The sequence below is a fragment of the Phyllostomus discolor genome, chromosome 8 (assembly GCF_004126475.2).
Source record: "Phyllostomus discolor isolate MPI-MPIP mPhyDis1 chromosome 8, mPhyDis1.pri.v3, whole genome shotgun sequence".
Taxonomy (NCBI): domain Eukaryota; kingdom Metazoa; phylum Chordata; class Mammalia; order Chiroptera; family Phyllostomidae; genus Phyllostomus; species Phyllostomus discolor.
Window position 1 is genome coordinate 32325736 of NC_040910.2, and position 17112 is coordinate 32342847.

Genomic DNA, 17112 nt, shown 5'->3' on the forward strand with positions numbered 1-17112 from the left:
GTATTCAGACAATTGTCAGGGGCTTGTAATAGGATGTAGAGGGTTGACCCTGGTGGGGATACAGGATGCTAATGGGACAGACAGCAGGGTACTCTGACCTGTTTCATGGAGCCAGGAACGGCCTGATGGAAGGGTGGGCATGGTAAGTGGCCTTTAAGATGACAACTGAAGGATGGGAGGGACAAGCTAAGGGAGAGGATGGGTTGAAGACTGAGAAGTTCTCAACAGAGGGAACAGCATTTACAAAGGCTCGGAGGCCGGAGAGAATGTGGTCTGTTCAAGGAGCCAAAAGTCTGAGGCCAAGTGTGAAGGGAGAAGGGGCGACTGTGGTGCCATATTGCATGTCTCTTCTCAGCATGCTTCAGGCAGAGTGAATTATTTTTGTTTGCTAAGGTAAACCATCATAAAAAGGTACATCTGTTAAGCAAGTTATGGCATAGATTTCAAATTTTTTAAAAAATTTTTATTTATTTTTAGAGAGGGAAGGGAGGGAGATAGAGAGAGAGAGAAACATCAATGTGCAGTTGCTGGGTTTCATGGCCTGCAACCCAGGCATGTACCCTGACTGGGAATGGAACCTGCGACACTTTGGTTCACAGCCCGCGCTCAATCCACTGAGCTACACCAGCCAGGGCAGATTTCAAATTTAATGGCACCTCTGAGCATTCAGATAGATTGTATATGCAACCTAGCCAGGCCTGAAATCTAGGCCCGCTCAGGCAAGGAGAGATTTTTTAATGGTTTTTGATCGATAATCTGGGTGCCAGGAGGATTTTACTCCCACTGAAAGTACACTATGGAGCCTGAGTGAGGGTATGTGGGTCAGACGCACATTTGGGTACAGAAAAGGGCCCTGCAGGATAGTAGCTCCACGTCTGTGGCGGTCTGCTTGTGTTTGCGTCCACACGGCAGGCTGAGGATGCTGGGCGCTGCTCAGTGCTTCTGGCTGAACTCAGCCCCCTTCTGCCTGGCAAGGGAGCTCCCACAGGCTCCTCAGTGTGGAAGGAAAGGTGGTCACTCCGAGTCTTGGCCGCCTGGGCAGGGAAGCAGTGAGAGAGAGAATGGGAAGCAGTGAGAGAGAGAATGGAATCCAGGTATGTGCTCTGCATGCAGGTTTTATTTTTTTCCCTTTTATCCTAATTATATTTTTATTATGAAGTTTCTTTTTTTTCTTTCAAAAATGACCTATGAAACCACTGCCCAGATAACCCTTGTTGACATAAAAAGAAATTAAAGGTGTTCATCACACACACAAAAACTTTTTTGTAACTATGTATGGTGACATTTGGTAACTCGAGTTATTGTGATCATTTCGCAATGCTTACAAATATCAAATCATTCTGTTGTACACCTGAAACTAGTAGAGTGTTATACGTCAATTACACCTCAATAAAAATATTGACAATGCGGTGATGAATGTTAACTAAACTCGTTGTTATACACATATGTCAAATCATTCTGTTGTACACCTTAACCTAATACAATGTTATATGTCAATTATATCTTAAAGAAACTGGAAAAAGAGAGGAAACTAACAGTATGATGGAAGGAGCCAGACAGGAAATTTTATAGCTTATAACTTTTCTTAAGTTAAATGTCTGGAAATAGATATGTAGATATGTTTTCAGTGATATGATAAACTGCAATTTGGAGATCCCTGGAGATTCCATCACCAGGGAAGCAGAGAGTAGCATGCAGAATGCTATTGAAGTGCGCCCTTAAAAGCAACACCTGTAGGAAAGAGCGGAAGGAAGCAGGACCGGGCAGAGAAGTAGCTAGGCTGCAATACTGTTCAAATCCACGGCCTCAGAAGATCTCACAGAGCTGCAAAGCCCCTATCAGAGCTGTCTCCTGAGGCTGGGCCTTCACATCCTCCCCCTGGTAGAGGAGCCTGACCTTCGGGGAACTCCTCTTTCTTTTAAGGGCTGCACAGGAGAGAGATCATTGAAACTGGGAGAGAGCCCAAAGGTGGCAGTCGCAGTGACAGTGCTGGTGGTGTCCACAGTGGGAGTGTCATTTAGGGCATGAGATGGGAGCTGATGGCAGGAAAAGCTGGTAAGATCCTCTTGCTGTGGACTGTGGCCCAGCAAGGAGGGGCCAGTGGGATCTCACCCATTATGTGGCCTGGCCAGGAGCTTGCCTGGAAGTTCTGTTGGCAGGACAGTGGCAGCAGATTCTCCAGGCAATCGATGACAACCACAAACACAGCTGACATTCACTGAAGGCCCCCACGAGCTAAGCATGAACAGGCATTAACTCACTTAACCCACATCTTGGAGGTAGGTACTATTATTATCACCATGCCACAGATTTGAAAACTGAAGCACCAAGATACTAAGAAACTTCTCCTAAGTCACAAAGCAGAGCTTGGCTTTGAATACTTAAGCACCCAGCAAGTTGGCGCAGAAAGTTGCTTTGGGCAGAGCATCTTCCACATGGAAGCCTAAAGAGAAATAAATGAACATCGCATTTTGATTAGACTGTCGAGTCTGGCCATGGAGAATACATTTATGGCATGAAGTTAAGAATTTTATACTTTAAAGGGAACTCTTCCTTTGTGAAAAGACGAGGCCTTTCCCTTTATCATGTAACTTGTGTTGGGTGGGTCTCAGAATGTATTCCATGTAGTTTTGGACCTTGGGCTGACTTTGTCAGCAGGAGTCAGGTTCACAGTCTGATATGAGAGTCCTCTTGCTTCTAAAGGTCTCTACTAGTGTCTGACAATGCCTGAAACTCCGGTATTAAATGCTCATTCTTTTGAATGTTGAAGAGGTATTACTTTACAGGATTCTGTCTTATAATGTAACTGGCCCTTTAAAGGAGAAATGTAAATCCCTTGCAAGGTTGGCAAAAACATGTTACTGTATCTTGAAAATGTGTGTGGAATAGGGATGGTTAAGGGGAACGGAAAAGGGAACAGAAATATGGGAAAGGATTTCCCTGAGAAGATGTCGGTGAATAATTGTTTCTTAAGTCTCTGAATTTATATGTGGCAGCTTGAGGACATATTCTCATGAAATTGTGATCAGTAACGCATAGGTTTTACTGCATGGGTTCTTTAAATGCACACGAAATATTTTTTGGAATGTTGACTGGCTTTATCAAGAAAAGCTAATTATTTAAAAACATTGTTAATAATTACTAGCATTGTCATATTTTCTGAAACTATTCTGTGTCCTACATAATGGTGAAAAGAGAGCTTAGTTAATTTTTTTTGAATAGCACTATGAGATCACCACAGAGAGACCAGTATAACGTCATGTAATAAACTATGTCTTTGAAACAATCAGATGTGGTTGCTGTGATTGTATGTCCAATGTGAAGGCTGTTGATATCTGAGAGTGATGTTGCATTTTCAATGATATTCAGTGGATCACTGAATTTATTATTATTTTTCTCCTGCTGCATCTATTACTCTAATTGTCAAGTTGCAATTAGAAAACATTATGGGGGGGGACTGGATGAAAGAAGGGGAAAGGATCAGCCAAAGAATGTATATGTATAACCCACGGACACAGACAATAGTGTGGTGAAGGCCAGAGGGAAGGGGGAAATGGGGGCTGGGTGGAGAGGGTCAAGGGGGGGAAGTGGGGACATCTGCAATAGTGTCAACAATGAAAATAAAGAAAAAAGACACAATTACAATGAACATCCTACAGCATATATTGAACATAAACAAATCAAATCCTGCAGTCCTCCTATTAGGAGCTTATATTCTAGAATATTTTATTAAGATATAAAAGTAAAGTAATTTACAAAAGAATCATGGCCTTATTAAAAAAATACACATAACAGAAATGTAAGAGTATTTGTGGATACTGCAATAAAGTCTGTGTTTTATATTGTCCTTGTGGGTTTTACAAGAGGTAGTGAGAAATCAGGGGACTGATAAATGACTTTGAGTTCCCCCTTCTGTGAAAAACATAGGCTAATGAAACCTGCACACCTCTCAAGGATGTTGTAAGAATCAAAGAAGCTATTGTGTGTAAAATGCCTTCTAAGCTATGATGGGTACGATAGAATCATTGCAGTTTGTTCGGAAATATTGGGTGGGGGAGACCAAGGTTTGGCACTATTAACATCTCTGTTCATGTGTCAGGAAACAGTACGGTTATGTGCACGGAGTGGGCGATTTCTGGCAACTGCACGAAGCCCTTGGAATGTAATTTCCTCACAGTGCAGAAGTGCAGTTTTCTTTCTTAGCGGGGCCATATCCCTATTCCAGTCCTCAATCTTTCCCAGCCCTGAAGTGTGAAGAACAACATTCTGGGAGGAAGTGTTTTCTATATACTTTTGCAAATGATCTGAGAGTGGAAGAAACAGTTTCACAGACTGTTTTGTTTTATGGAAATTTCATCAATGCTCAGAGTTTATGGAGCACAGATTAAGGACGGAAGGGCTGCAGCTATGCTCGGAACACTGGTGCCTGCCAGAATCTCACCCATCAGGTTGTATGCCTTGAGTTATTTGATTCACTTTAAACGACCTAAAATGATCAATAATGCAATGTCACAAAAATAAATTTAAATAGTATTTTGGGGTATGTTGTTGGAATTTGGGCAAGTCTATTATGGATCTTGGTGAAAACACATTTCATTTTCTTTGCATAATAATTGAAAGGGCAGATATTAAATATTGAATGTGTTTAACCCTTCCAAATAAAATATTTTCAAAAATTTTTAATAAGGAGGGGGATTGAGGCACTGGGTAAAACAAGGTGAAGGGATTAAAAAGTACAAACTGGCAGTTACAAAATAGTCACAGAGATGTAAAGTGAATCATAGGGAATATAGTCAATAATATTATAACATGTAATGGTGTCAGGGGGTCCTAGACTTAGGGTAATCACTTTGTAAGTTATGTAAATGTCTAACCACTGTGCTGTAAATATGAAGTTAATATACTATTGAATGTCAACTATGATTAACAAGTAAAAAAAGTTATTTTGTAAATGAGAAACCTGAGCTTATTTTCACTTATCAGGTTTAATGCTTGAAATGACAACGTGAAATTTTTTATCCAGACTTGTAGATGGATGATCTCTTCAATTTTTAAATATTTCTCATGGATGAGATATTTAATTCAAAATAATTCATGCCTCTTATTTTAGTGATTTAAAACAGTAACAACCTACTCCCTTAGAGTTGCGGAGTCAGTGGTCAGAAATGAGTATGATGCGACTGAAACTGGAGCGGAGCTGCATTCCCTGTGGGGGCAGGGTTTGACTTCAGTCCTTCTCTCAGGGTCTGCCTCTGTGGGAGCCCAAACTGAGACACATGTGCAGTGTGCATGAATCTCAAACCACAAGGAGTGCACATAATTTAACTTCCTTTTTATTCATAATGCAACTTAATTTATGCAAAGATCCCTTTGCACTGGGACGCTAAGAACCTGATATCTCTCGATTGGGAACCACCCCTGCACACATGCTCTTGCCCCAAAATGTCAAAATGCCACAGAGTTTAGGAAATGCCAAGGCATTCAGGGTGAGGTGGGGATTCATCTGGTTCTCGAGCTAGAAGTCCACACATGTGCCCGACATCAGTCTGCTTCTGATCCAACAGCCCTTTCCTTTTGTACTTGTGACTTATCAAGAGTGGTACATTCTCTGTTCCTCCTGAGTCTTTCTTGCCCAGGAGGCCAATTTTCAGACAGGTTAAGGCACAGGAAGCTCTTGGAGGCCGTCTGTGTCTTCAGTTGCCCAGAAACACCACTGAGTCATTTCTTCTTTGGGCTCTGCAGGGGAGACCAGAACTCAAGCCTCTCTGAGTTTTGAGTCCCCCTAAAACTTCTCTGGGGAATTTTCCAGGGTTCTTTTTCCTAAAAAACAAAGCATAAGAACTCCTTCCTCTGTTATGGGTGCTGAATTGTGCCCCTGTCCAAATTCATATGTTGAAGCCCTAGTCCCTCAAATGTGACTGTATTTGGAAACAGGGCTTCAAACAAGGTAATTAAGGTAAAATGAGTCATGTAGGTGGGCCCTAATCTGACATGACTGGTGTCCATGTGAAGCTATCTCAGGGCACAGAGGGAAGACCACGTGAGCCCACCGGGGGAAGACAGTCATCTGAGCCAAGGAGAGAGGCTTCAGGAGGAGCCAGACCTGCTGACACCTCGAGCTTGGACTTGAGCCTCCAGAACTGTGAGAAAATAAATTTCTGTTGTTTAAGCCTTCTGGTTTGCGGTACTTAGTTTTGGCAGTCCTAGCAAATTTTGACTCTTTCCACCAGTCCTGGGTTTCTCATTCTTGCCTGGGAAGGTGGGGAGAGGCATTGGAGGTGGGATCCTTACCAGTGAAAGAGGGAGGTGGAGAGGCTGAACCAGTGGAGGTGAGTGACAACAGAAGCAGAGGTTGGAGTGATGTGATTGCTGGAAAGTGGGGGGAGGGCACAAGCCAAGGAATGCAGGGGGCCTGAGGAAGCTGGAAAAGGCAAGGACACAGATGTGTCCCTAGAGCTTCCAGAAGGGATGCAGCTCCGCTGATACCATAATTTTAGTCTCGTGAAACTGATTTGGACTCTGAACATGAGAACTGGAAGAAAACCGATTAGTGCTGTTTTAATTTTCCAAGTTTGCAGGGTTTTGTTACGGTAGTGATGGCTGCCTCACGCAGGATTGATCTGGGTGGTGCACTATGGCATCCACAATAGTCCACCTTTATGTCATTTGGATCCCCATGCTTCGTAAAGAGGTGCACTATATTGTATTATTCAAAAAAGTTTTTGAAGTGACTTGTCAGCCAATCAAAATTTTATGAGTTGAAATTATATTTTAAAGTCTCTAATAGATTTTTTCTTTCAGATGAGACTGTGCGTGTTCAGGGTGGTATGGTCGTAGACAGATTTTTCTTTGAAAATTTATTGGTTACAGTACAAGGATTCCAAATCCAATGCAACATTTGCATATCAAGTGCTTTCAACTAATGAGTCTCGATCTGTGGGGATGTCTGCATTGCTGGGTCGTCATCATGCAGCCAGCTCGTACAACACTAAATGGGCCATCAACTACCAACGGGCACAGGAGTTCAACATATGCGAAGACTCAGGGTCAGGACTGCCCCCTGTTGTTGAGCCTGCCAGGGGCTCCTGCCCAGCTGCCCTCACTTGACCTCTCCTGTCCTGACCCCTGAATAGCTTCTGAACTTTGTGCTCTGTGCTCCTCTCCTTGGACACCTGGGATATGAACTTGTTCGGCAGCTCCATGGTCCTTGCTCAAATGGCTGCTGACAGTGAACTGTGCAGATGGTAGGACCATTTCAAGTTTAGTAGAGTGAGAAGCGCATCCTGCTGGCTGCCTTTAGCGACAAGCTGGGAACACGCAGGGGCTAACCCTGGATGAGGCACTTGGTGCTGGAGAGAATGTGGCTTGGGGGCCTTGAACACTCCAGGCCGTTCTGACCCTGAGGGCTGGGATCAGTGTCTCCATTCAGGGCAGCTAGCAGAAAAGCTCTGCACCGGGGCTTTCACAGGTTGGTGTGCATCAGCATCACCGGAAAGCCTTGCTGAAACACAGACCTCTGGGCCCCACCCTCAGATTTGGAGGTGGCAGGACTGGGGTCTAGCTTGAGAGTTTCTGTTTCTAAGACGTGTCCAGGTGGTGCTGTCAGTGCTGGTGGGGAGCCGTACTTTGAAAACTCCAGCTATGGACCATGGCCTTTCTAATGGGATTCAAGGAATTTTTTCACTTTTCTTAAAAAAATGCCCAAAATCAAACCTTTAAAACATGTCTCCCTCTGCCTTTAAGAATTTTTATGGTATACAGAAGAATCCTGCCAAACACACATGTATGATGTGTGGTTTTGAAAACAGGAGGGCAACCCAAATAAAATAATTTTTTATTTTGCCACAACACAAAACTGAAATTCATGATACGTGGCCACTGTGTGTGCATGTATGAGCTGATGGCAGTCAGGTGCTGGTCAGTGAATCCACCCAAAGGCCAGTGTCAACAACTCAAACCATCTTGGTTTGCTACTCGTGGCTGTTGCACATTTTAAGTGAATAATTATATGTCTTCATGCTGGGCCATAACCTCAAATGCCCAACTGGTTCAGGCAAACGACTGTGAACGAGTGGAGAGCGCTGGGTGGAGAATGCGGTGGGCTTGTGTCCATCTAAGGAGCCACCACCAGAGTTCCAGCTGACTGATGCCAGATAGGTATGTGGGCCGCTTTGCCATGTGTTCCAGTTTTCAAGAGATGCAAGAAATCCAGATTTTACATAAAATCGATTTTTTTTTTTCAATCAGCTCTCTGAAGGCCCAACAAAATGCATTGGTAAGCCAATTCTAAATTTACTTTTACCATCAAATAATACCCCACAATTTGAGCATTAGTGAAAATTTTGGAAACATGGCTTTTGTGAATGTCAAGTGCTCACTGTTCAATATTTTTAGAGCTTAGTTTAAATGTGATTGCTCTTTAACAGCAGTTTCATTTTAATGCAGCAAAAATCTAAAAAAAAAAAAAAAGATCCTACAGAGTTTCTTTCTGAGGGCAGGAGATGGAGTGAGTGGGAGGTTCTTCACAGAACAGCTAAAACAAATTTTAAAAAGTCTGTATTCAGTGCCACGAGTACATAGTTCCATGCCAAACACAGATTGCATTCTCTGTGCTGGGCCTTATCATGATTTGCATTCTTCTGCTAGCCTGAAAATCATTTTGGGAAACAAACTTCCAGTTGTTGAAAGCAGACATAATTTTCCTAAAGTGAAACAATTTGCCATTAAAATATTTTTATCCAGGGGCCAAAGTTGCTGTATGACAGCTGAAGTGTTTATGGTCAACTCTCAATTATCTAGAACCAGGCCATTGGCTTTTCATGGTAATTCTCCTTCCCTTCTCGGACCCTTGGCCTGTCTTATTGCTCGTCCCACTGCCATCACAAGCCTGGCAGAGCGATAGGATGTGGTTTTACTAGCAATTCTGTTAAGAGTCAGGTTGAGAGGCTCTTGGAATCTAAGCCTTAATTTGCAGTTAGGGTTTTGGCATTTTTCATCTATGCATTTTCCTGCCAACCCAGCTTTCATTTAAGTAGCTGAGGATGACTAGGATTTGCGTTTCTTCTCTTTCCAAAACACTCAGGATTTTTGGTATTTTGCCTTGAGAAGAGAAAGTTCCAATTTTTTTTTGATGGAAGTAACGGGATAAACACTGGATATCACTGAAAGCTAAGCAGAGGGTCAGCCTATGGAGCAGCCAGTGGTGTCTTTGACAGATCACTTTGCATCTCGAGGCCTTAGTTCCTGCACCTCGAATATGAGGAAGAGGGGCGAAAATCAATGATTTCCCCTACCGTGCTCTGGGGAGCCCCAGCTTTTCTACTGAAGTGCCTCCAAGGGGCTGGGGAGGGAGGGGAATGCCTCCGACACTTCATGTACAGCTACTCTACTTTCATCTGCACAAATGTGAATGCTGCAAATTGTTTGAAAACCACACTTCTTGATAATCTTAGAAATTTTTAAGATGCCTTATATTCATCATGGAAAACTTCCATGCTTGTAGTTTCCTGTGCACAGGTTTTATGTCACATCTCTTCCAGAAACTCTCTTCTCCCCTTTTGTTGACTAGCCAGTCCTTATTATTTTTAAACTTTTGGTAAATATACCCAGTGTCTTAAATGCACTTAGTTCCTTGAGAGCAGAAATTCTGTTCACACTATACCCCACTATAAACCACACAGTCCACATAATAGAAACAGACTGGTTGATGCATTCAGATACATTTTTATAGTTTAATCAATGCACACATTGATATTATCATCTACACATCCAGATAATCAAGGAATATAACTTTGTTTTCCTTTAACTTGAATAAATTTCTATTAATAGCTCCTCCTTCCATCAGTGTGAGGGAAAATTAATCTTACCTTGGAATTCCTCCCTTCCTGGGGTTGCACCTGAGTTCTGGAAGTTTACTTAATGCTGAGACACGGGAGGTGGGGGCTCTCTGGTCCCTGGCACGGATTTCAGGTTGTTGCAAAGACAATGCCAGTTCCCACCCACATGACCCCTTCACAGGGGCTCCTCTCTCTCTGCCTCCATTGCCTCTGTCCTCTCTCAGAGATGGTCTGTTCTCCCCTCAGGACCAAGTTGTTTTCCTTTTTCATTTGGTCTTAGGGAGAACTACTCCTTTAAACTGAAATTTGTGCCATGGAAACTCTCCCCAAATATTTGTCTAGGGCCAGAGTTCTATTCATTCTTTCAGGACTTTGACTTTTACAGACCAAAGCCATGGGGTCACCTCTGTTTCTGCTTCTGGCCTCGTGATGCTTCTGGCTCGCACCTCTGGGGATGAGCTCAGAATGTCTCAGATACTTGAGTGAAGGATGGAGATGGTGTGGGTGGAGCTAAAGAAAAAGGAAAATTGACCCAGGGAAAGAATTCATTGGACTGTAGGTCCTGAGTTAAACAGCTTGCAAAAATTGTGATGTTCTTATAGGTTAGTGTAAACATGAATTAAAGTAAAATGCCAATTTTAATATTTTGGAACAGCAATGATTTAAAAACATTAGTATATGTGTACTCACATACATATTGGTGGGAATATAAATTAGAACAACTTTTCTAGGCTGAAATTTTATAATCTATCAAAAGTTTTCAAATACTAACATTATTTTGGAGAGTAATTCTGCTTCTAGGAATTTATCTTAAAATATTATTTATGTTCAAGTTTTTTATTGCAGTGATATTTATAAAGGCGAAAAATTACAAAACAGCTTAAGGATACACTGGTAGAGGATTGGTTAAATAAATTATGATGTATTTATACGATAAAATTTATCTGCCTGCTTTGAATACTATTTTATGACATGGACAAATGTTCATTGTATAGTATGAAAAGAAAGAAGGTTATAAAAGACTACACACGGTTTGGTGTTAACTATATATGTCTCCATATGCTCATACACATATGTATAGACACAGAGGCAAAGCTGAACAGAATTCCACTGACACCCAATGATTTTCTCAGAGTGGTAAAAAACTAAAAGTGATTTTCAAATTCTCCAAATACCTTTTACATTTTCTAAAATTTCTACAGTACTTATGTATGTTAATCTTATATTTAAAATTTTAAAATTTATAGGTATTTAGGAGGGAGGTAACATTCTTGGATACTTTTGTTTTCCTATAATATCATATTATGATAATTTTTTCTCCTATTTACTATTCTTGTACATTTGTAGTTTAGAACTAAATAACTGTTATAAGTGAAAGGATCTAATGACTCATATACAAAGGTTTCTCCTTTCTTCTTTCAACTTGGTATTGTAACAGTGGTCCTGCCTGCTTCTTAATGACAGTTATCTACCATGATACTGCATTATATTGCAGCCATACTATATACCATAAGAACAAAGTGAAATATGGAAATATGGTAGTTGGTGGAGATGAATTGGGTAATTCTGAAATTTTGGTATTCTATAAATGCTAAATAGTAAAGGACCAGGAAAATATGTTGAATCGATTAGTTATTCTTTTTGCCATATAGGTTCCAATCTGACAGAGCATTATAATGCCAAAAGATTCCCTAGACTAGATATTTCAATTCTCAAAATTGTTGTAGTAGAGACAGCCCCAATTTCTACCCAGGAATTTAGATGAAGTGAAGGTTCTTTCTCTTAATTAATGAATAGAAACCATCTGAGGAAGTAAAGTGAAAAATATTGTAAAATTCATTATAGATAATGATGGTGATGATCTATATAGGAAAGCTCAAACTTCTGTGGCAAATATTTGTATCCATGTTTGTTTAAAGTATTTATCTGGCAAAGATTATTTTTGTAAGTTTTATAAATGGCATGTATTTAAAAGGACATCAAGAATGCTTTTCAAGACAGGCTATTTCTGACATTAGAATAACTGTCACTCAGAAGAAATTAATATGCTGAAGTGGTAAAGTAATCAAGGCAGCCCTATATGTAATTCAAGCAAAAAGAAGACACCATTTCCCAAATCACCTGTATCTAACACATTGGCTTCCCCTGAATGACCCAGATAATTGCCAGAATACTATATTTCTTTTGGATTGTGGAGACCTGATTTTTACATTTTGTTTTCTATGTAAAACACAAGGGGTTAAAAGAAAGCAAAAGCCTCTTTCTCTGTGAAATTTCCCAATAAAGTCAAAAAGGGTGTAACTCACCCAAAAGTTGTACCATAAACCAAAAACTTGAACTTCTCTCAGAAGGCCTCTGGAAGAAGAATCTAAATGCATTGAAGGGAGGTTTTCTTTTCTTTTTTTTTCTATTTAGTGCCAAACTATTTCTATCACTTTTGGTGAAAGTAATCTGATGAAAGCATTATTTTTAATTAAACAAAATGCAAAATATCTTCCCAAGGGTATAAATGAGTTTTAACACCTATCCAGTTTTAGCAGTTGCATTGCCAGGGCACCTTGATATTTCAGAATTGACTTCTCAAATGTAAAATAAGAATTTGAAGCACACTATTGGTATGGCTTCAGAATATTTAGTGTCTGGGGCTAGGGAAGAGTTATACACTTTTTAAACAGAGTGGGCACATTGCTGGCCTGAGCCCTTTGAGGTGGGTTTGGTGGCGTGCACCTAAATAGGTTTATTACTAAAGTCCAGTGTTTCAGAGCACACATGGGTACTTTTTGGCTGTTGTCAGGGTGAAATACTTAAATTACCCCTCTCTGGACTGCTTGTTTACAATCTCCTCTTGAGGTTGCAGTGTGCCTGGATTGTACTTAAAGCACATAAATCTCCCTTCAAAGGTAGCTTGGGAGTCTCCCAGTGTGGTTAGGGAATTTTAAATGGAAAGGCTAAGCAAGGCCTATGAGCCCTCTCAAATGTAGGCATTGCAGTTTGTTTGAATTACAGCACAATCTAGACTAAAGAACAAAATCGCTGTGATAATTTAGCTAAAGACTAAAGTACAGGCGCTGCTGAAAATGGACACTTTTGTAATCACTGAAGAAAAGCCCCTTATTTATTTGAGGCTACCTTGGAGGGCAGTCAAACGCAGTTTCACCCCAGTCCTCAGGAACCAACCAACAAGCTAAACACCAGATAGTCGCTCTACTTCTTAATCACACTGGCTAAGAAGCTGGAATTTCTCAGATGGCTCCAACTTGGAAAAAAGTACAATTTGTGAGGTTAATGAAAGATTACCTGCCTTGATTCATCCTTTAAATGCTTGAATTCCAACAGCTTCAAGTATTCACCCATGGTCCCTTTCTTTCACTAATGTATTATTTATATCACAAAAATGCATGTTTGACTTTTTTAAGTCACACATTATAATTCTGCACTGAAGCCTGCAATGAGTCAAACTGAGTTGAGCCGCATATATCTTTTGGCAGGAACTATTCTGGTGCTTAAGGAAGGCTGCTTTGGCTGCTCCCTCCGCGCCTTAATTTGTCTGGCCGCACTGGTTGGTTTCTGTCTTCTCCAGAAAATGGTTCCGTAGCCAGTGCTTTCTATTTTTGTTGCTTCATAGCCATCACAGGCTTCGTTTTCCTTGGAACTTATTTTCTTGGCTTCCCTGGCAGCTTTATGACTTTGTAATCTCCATTATAACAATTTGGGGGGAAGTACATATCTGCCCCTTACGATCAAAACACTACTTTTGATATTTGGATTAATGCCAAGACTTAAAATAGATATTCAAAGTGAAGCTAAAGCTTCATTGAAAGACCACTTCTCATGATTGACACAAATGTTACCTTTCCCATTGATTAAGTATGTTGTACTGGGGGACATAGTTTAATAACACTTGCACATACATGTCAAAAAACTCTTTCACTCACTACCATCTACATTTTTCAGTGGGCATCATTTTCTGAGAATCAGGGCATCCTTTCCCTCCAGGAGTAATTGCAGTAACAATAATTCTGATTTATTTTTAGTTATGACCAGTATAACAGTGATTCCGCCGATGCTTCTGTTCTCACCATGCTGCCTTATGTATTTGACCAAAAGTAGCTGTCCCTTGAAAAGACATGTGGAAGGATTTTAACTGGCTGTTGGAATTAAGAGAAGGCTATGCTACAAAACCGACAACTACTACACTGATTATCTTCTAACTTGAAAAGTACTTTATCTCATGTATTTAGAATATATTGCGAGGGTGAAAAGCTACAAAAATTAACCGAGAAATGCCTGGTTGCATGAGGGGAATATGTAAGAAAAATAAATGTGGGGCCAGGACGGACAATCAGATAAAATTTATAAAGGAAGCGAGCCGCTGGCAGGGGGTATGTGTTTTTCTCATCCTGAGAGCACTCTGCTAGTGTAACTCTCCTGACTTCTCTTTGTCCCCCTTGCTCCCTCTGTGGTATGGACAACGGCAGTGAACTCTTTGTGGTGAGGTGGAATGGAAGAGCCAGGTGCTTTCCCTTCTCCCTTCCTCTCCCACAGGGAGCTTTTTCCTTTGCATAAATCTCACCAGGGCAGGTCTCCAGACAAGATGTGTGTCTAGAATGGAGGGGTCTTTCGAATTCCGTGATTTAGTATGATAAGTTTATTTGTCCATTTTCTCTAATAACGGCTTTATAAGGAATAAATACAATACATTGGCAGTTACAAGACAATGTCTTATTCTTATTTCTCATTTGATTAAGTATCTGGGAAGATGCCCTCTAAAATACAAAGATTATTTAAACAGACACCCTAAGACAGCCAGTCTGGCTGTTATGATGGTTGGAGCCAGATGTGCTCTTCCCTCTAACTGATCAGAATGCTGCACAAGACACATGAAAGAACGGTTCCAGCCACTGGACAGTAGGGAGAGCAGGGCTGGGATTCCCGAGAGAAGGGAGCAGAAATGGGGAGTCACATTGTTGGTCTGGCTACCTGTGTGCAGGCAGTTTCTGGACCTCAGTGGGAGGAGGGGAGATTGAGACTGAGCACAGAGATTTTACTGAGGTGAAGGGAGAGATAACAATAGTTGAAGAGATGAAGGAACCTAAAATTTGTGGGGGCAGAGATGAGGTTGCTATGCAGATGGAGGGGCCGGCGGAGGGCAACCCTCCTGAAATCTTCCTAGAGCTCCTGAGTTTTTGGCTAAACACCGATTTGTGTTATCATAGTATGAAACTCTATGAGGTCAGGCAGAGAATAAATGCCGATAAATTTAAATGAAACAATTCTTAAGAGTTCACAGACAGCTGGGAGGATATGACTTTCAACCAGCTAGAATAGAAAAGCCTTGTTGAATACCCAAGACATTCACCTGAGACTCAAGAAAAGGTTGTGCATATCTAAACCTGAACTTGAAGTGGTATATTATTTGAAGAAAGGCTGTGATTAGTTAAGATGCATATTGTAAATCCTAGAGCAATCACTAAAAAAGGGAGATAGGGCAGTTAATAGGGGAGATGAAATGGAACACTAGAAAATATTCAACCATAAGGAAGAAAGAGGAAAGAAGTAACAAAGAATAGACAGGAAAAATGGAAAACAAATAGCAAGATGATAGATTCAAACTCAGCCATACCAATAGTAAAACTAAATGCAAATTGTCTAAACATTCCATTTAAAGGCAGAGATTGTCAAAACACATTAAAAAAAATCATGACTCAAATTTACATTACCCAGAAGAAAAGCACTGTAAATTAAATGTAACTAATTTGGAAGTAAAAGATGTACCCTGAAAATACTTATTTATTTTTTTAACTTTTAAAAAAGATTCTATTTTATTTATTTTTTTTAGAAAGAGGGGAAGCAAAGGAGAAAGAGAGGGAGAGAAATATTAATGTGTGGGTGCCCCTTGCACACCCCCAATTTGGGACCTGGCTGGCAACCCAGCATGTGCCCTGACTGAGAATTGAACTGGTAATCCTCTGGTTCGCAGGCCTGCGCTCAATCCACTGAGTTACACCAGCCAGGGTATGCAAATACTTATTAACAGAGAGCTGGATTATACAAAGTGGGCCACTGAAAAAAGAATATACCCAGAGATAAAAATGGACATTTCATAATCAAAAAAGAGTCAATTCACCTAGAAGGCAAAATAATCCTAACACATATGTACCTAGTAATAAAAGATAGTAAGCAAAAACTGGCAGAACTGGAGGCAGAAATAGATTCAACAACTGTGGTTGGAAATTTCTACACTTCTCGGTAACTAATAAAACAAATAGGAAATTAACAAGGACATAAAAGACTTGAATGTTACCATCAACCTACTTGACCTACTTCATGTTTATAGGACACTACACCTAACCATGACATAATTCACATTCTTTTCAGAGGTGCACATAAGATATTCAGGAAGTTAGTCTGGGTTATAAAACAAGTCTCAATAAACTATAAAAGACTGAATTCATACAGAATGTATGACCATAACAGAATTAAATTAGAAATCAATTACAGAAAGATATCTGAAAAATATATGGAAATTAAAATATATATATATATATATATATATATATACTTGAAATAACCCATGGATCAAAGAGGAAATCTCAAAGGAAATCAGAAATTTTAAAAAATTGAATAACTGAAAACATTATAAAAATTTGTTGGAAGCAGTTAAAACAGTGCTCTGAGGGAAATTTATAGCATTAAAATCCTAGTATTAGAAAAGAACAAAGCTTTAAATCAGTCATCTAAGTTTCACCTTGGGCAACTGATAAAAAAATGAAAATTAAACCCACAATATTTTGCCAATAAACTCATACAATTTTAGATAATCCTTGCACCCTTTGAAACACATTGTAAACTTCAGGTTAAGCATCCCTGGTCCTGATGATTAATCCCAAATTTGTATTTTCATCTAAGACCTATTTCTTGAGCCCCTGATTTTCATGTTTAGGTGCTGTCAGGGAGTCCACAGTAAGTAAAATCATAGGCACCAAAAAAATCAAAGCTTCTCAAAGGTAGTGAATTAACTCCTCCTTCTTCTTCCTTCCTGCCGTCCTCCTCTTTCTTTCCTGCCTCCACCTCTCCCCTTCCTCCTCCTTTTCTAAACCCAAATTGATGACGGCTGCCACCATCCACTCAGCTGCCCACATTGCAAAATCCTGGGCATCTTCCCTCTTACAAATCTAGCCAGTCTCTGAATCCTGCTTATTCCACCACCTAAAACTCTCTCAAGATCACCCATTTTTCTCCATTCTTGTTGCCACTGTGCTGGAGTAGGACACCA

General features: G+C 40.4%; 1 pseudogene; it reads right to left on the minus strand.

Annotated features, from left to right (window-relative positions):
- The window catches only part of LOC114503595, a 53480-nt pseudogene extending 40290 nt beyond the window's left edge, over positions 1-13190 (minus strand).
- Positions 13191-17112: the final 3922 nt, after the last annotated feature.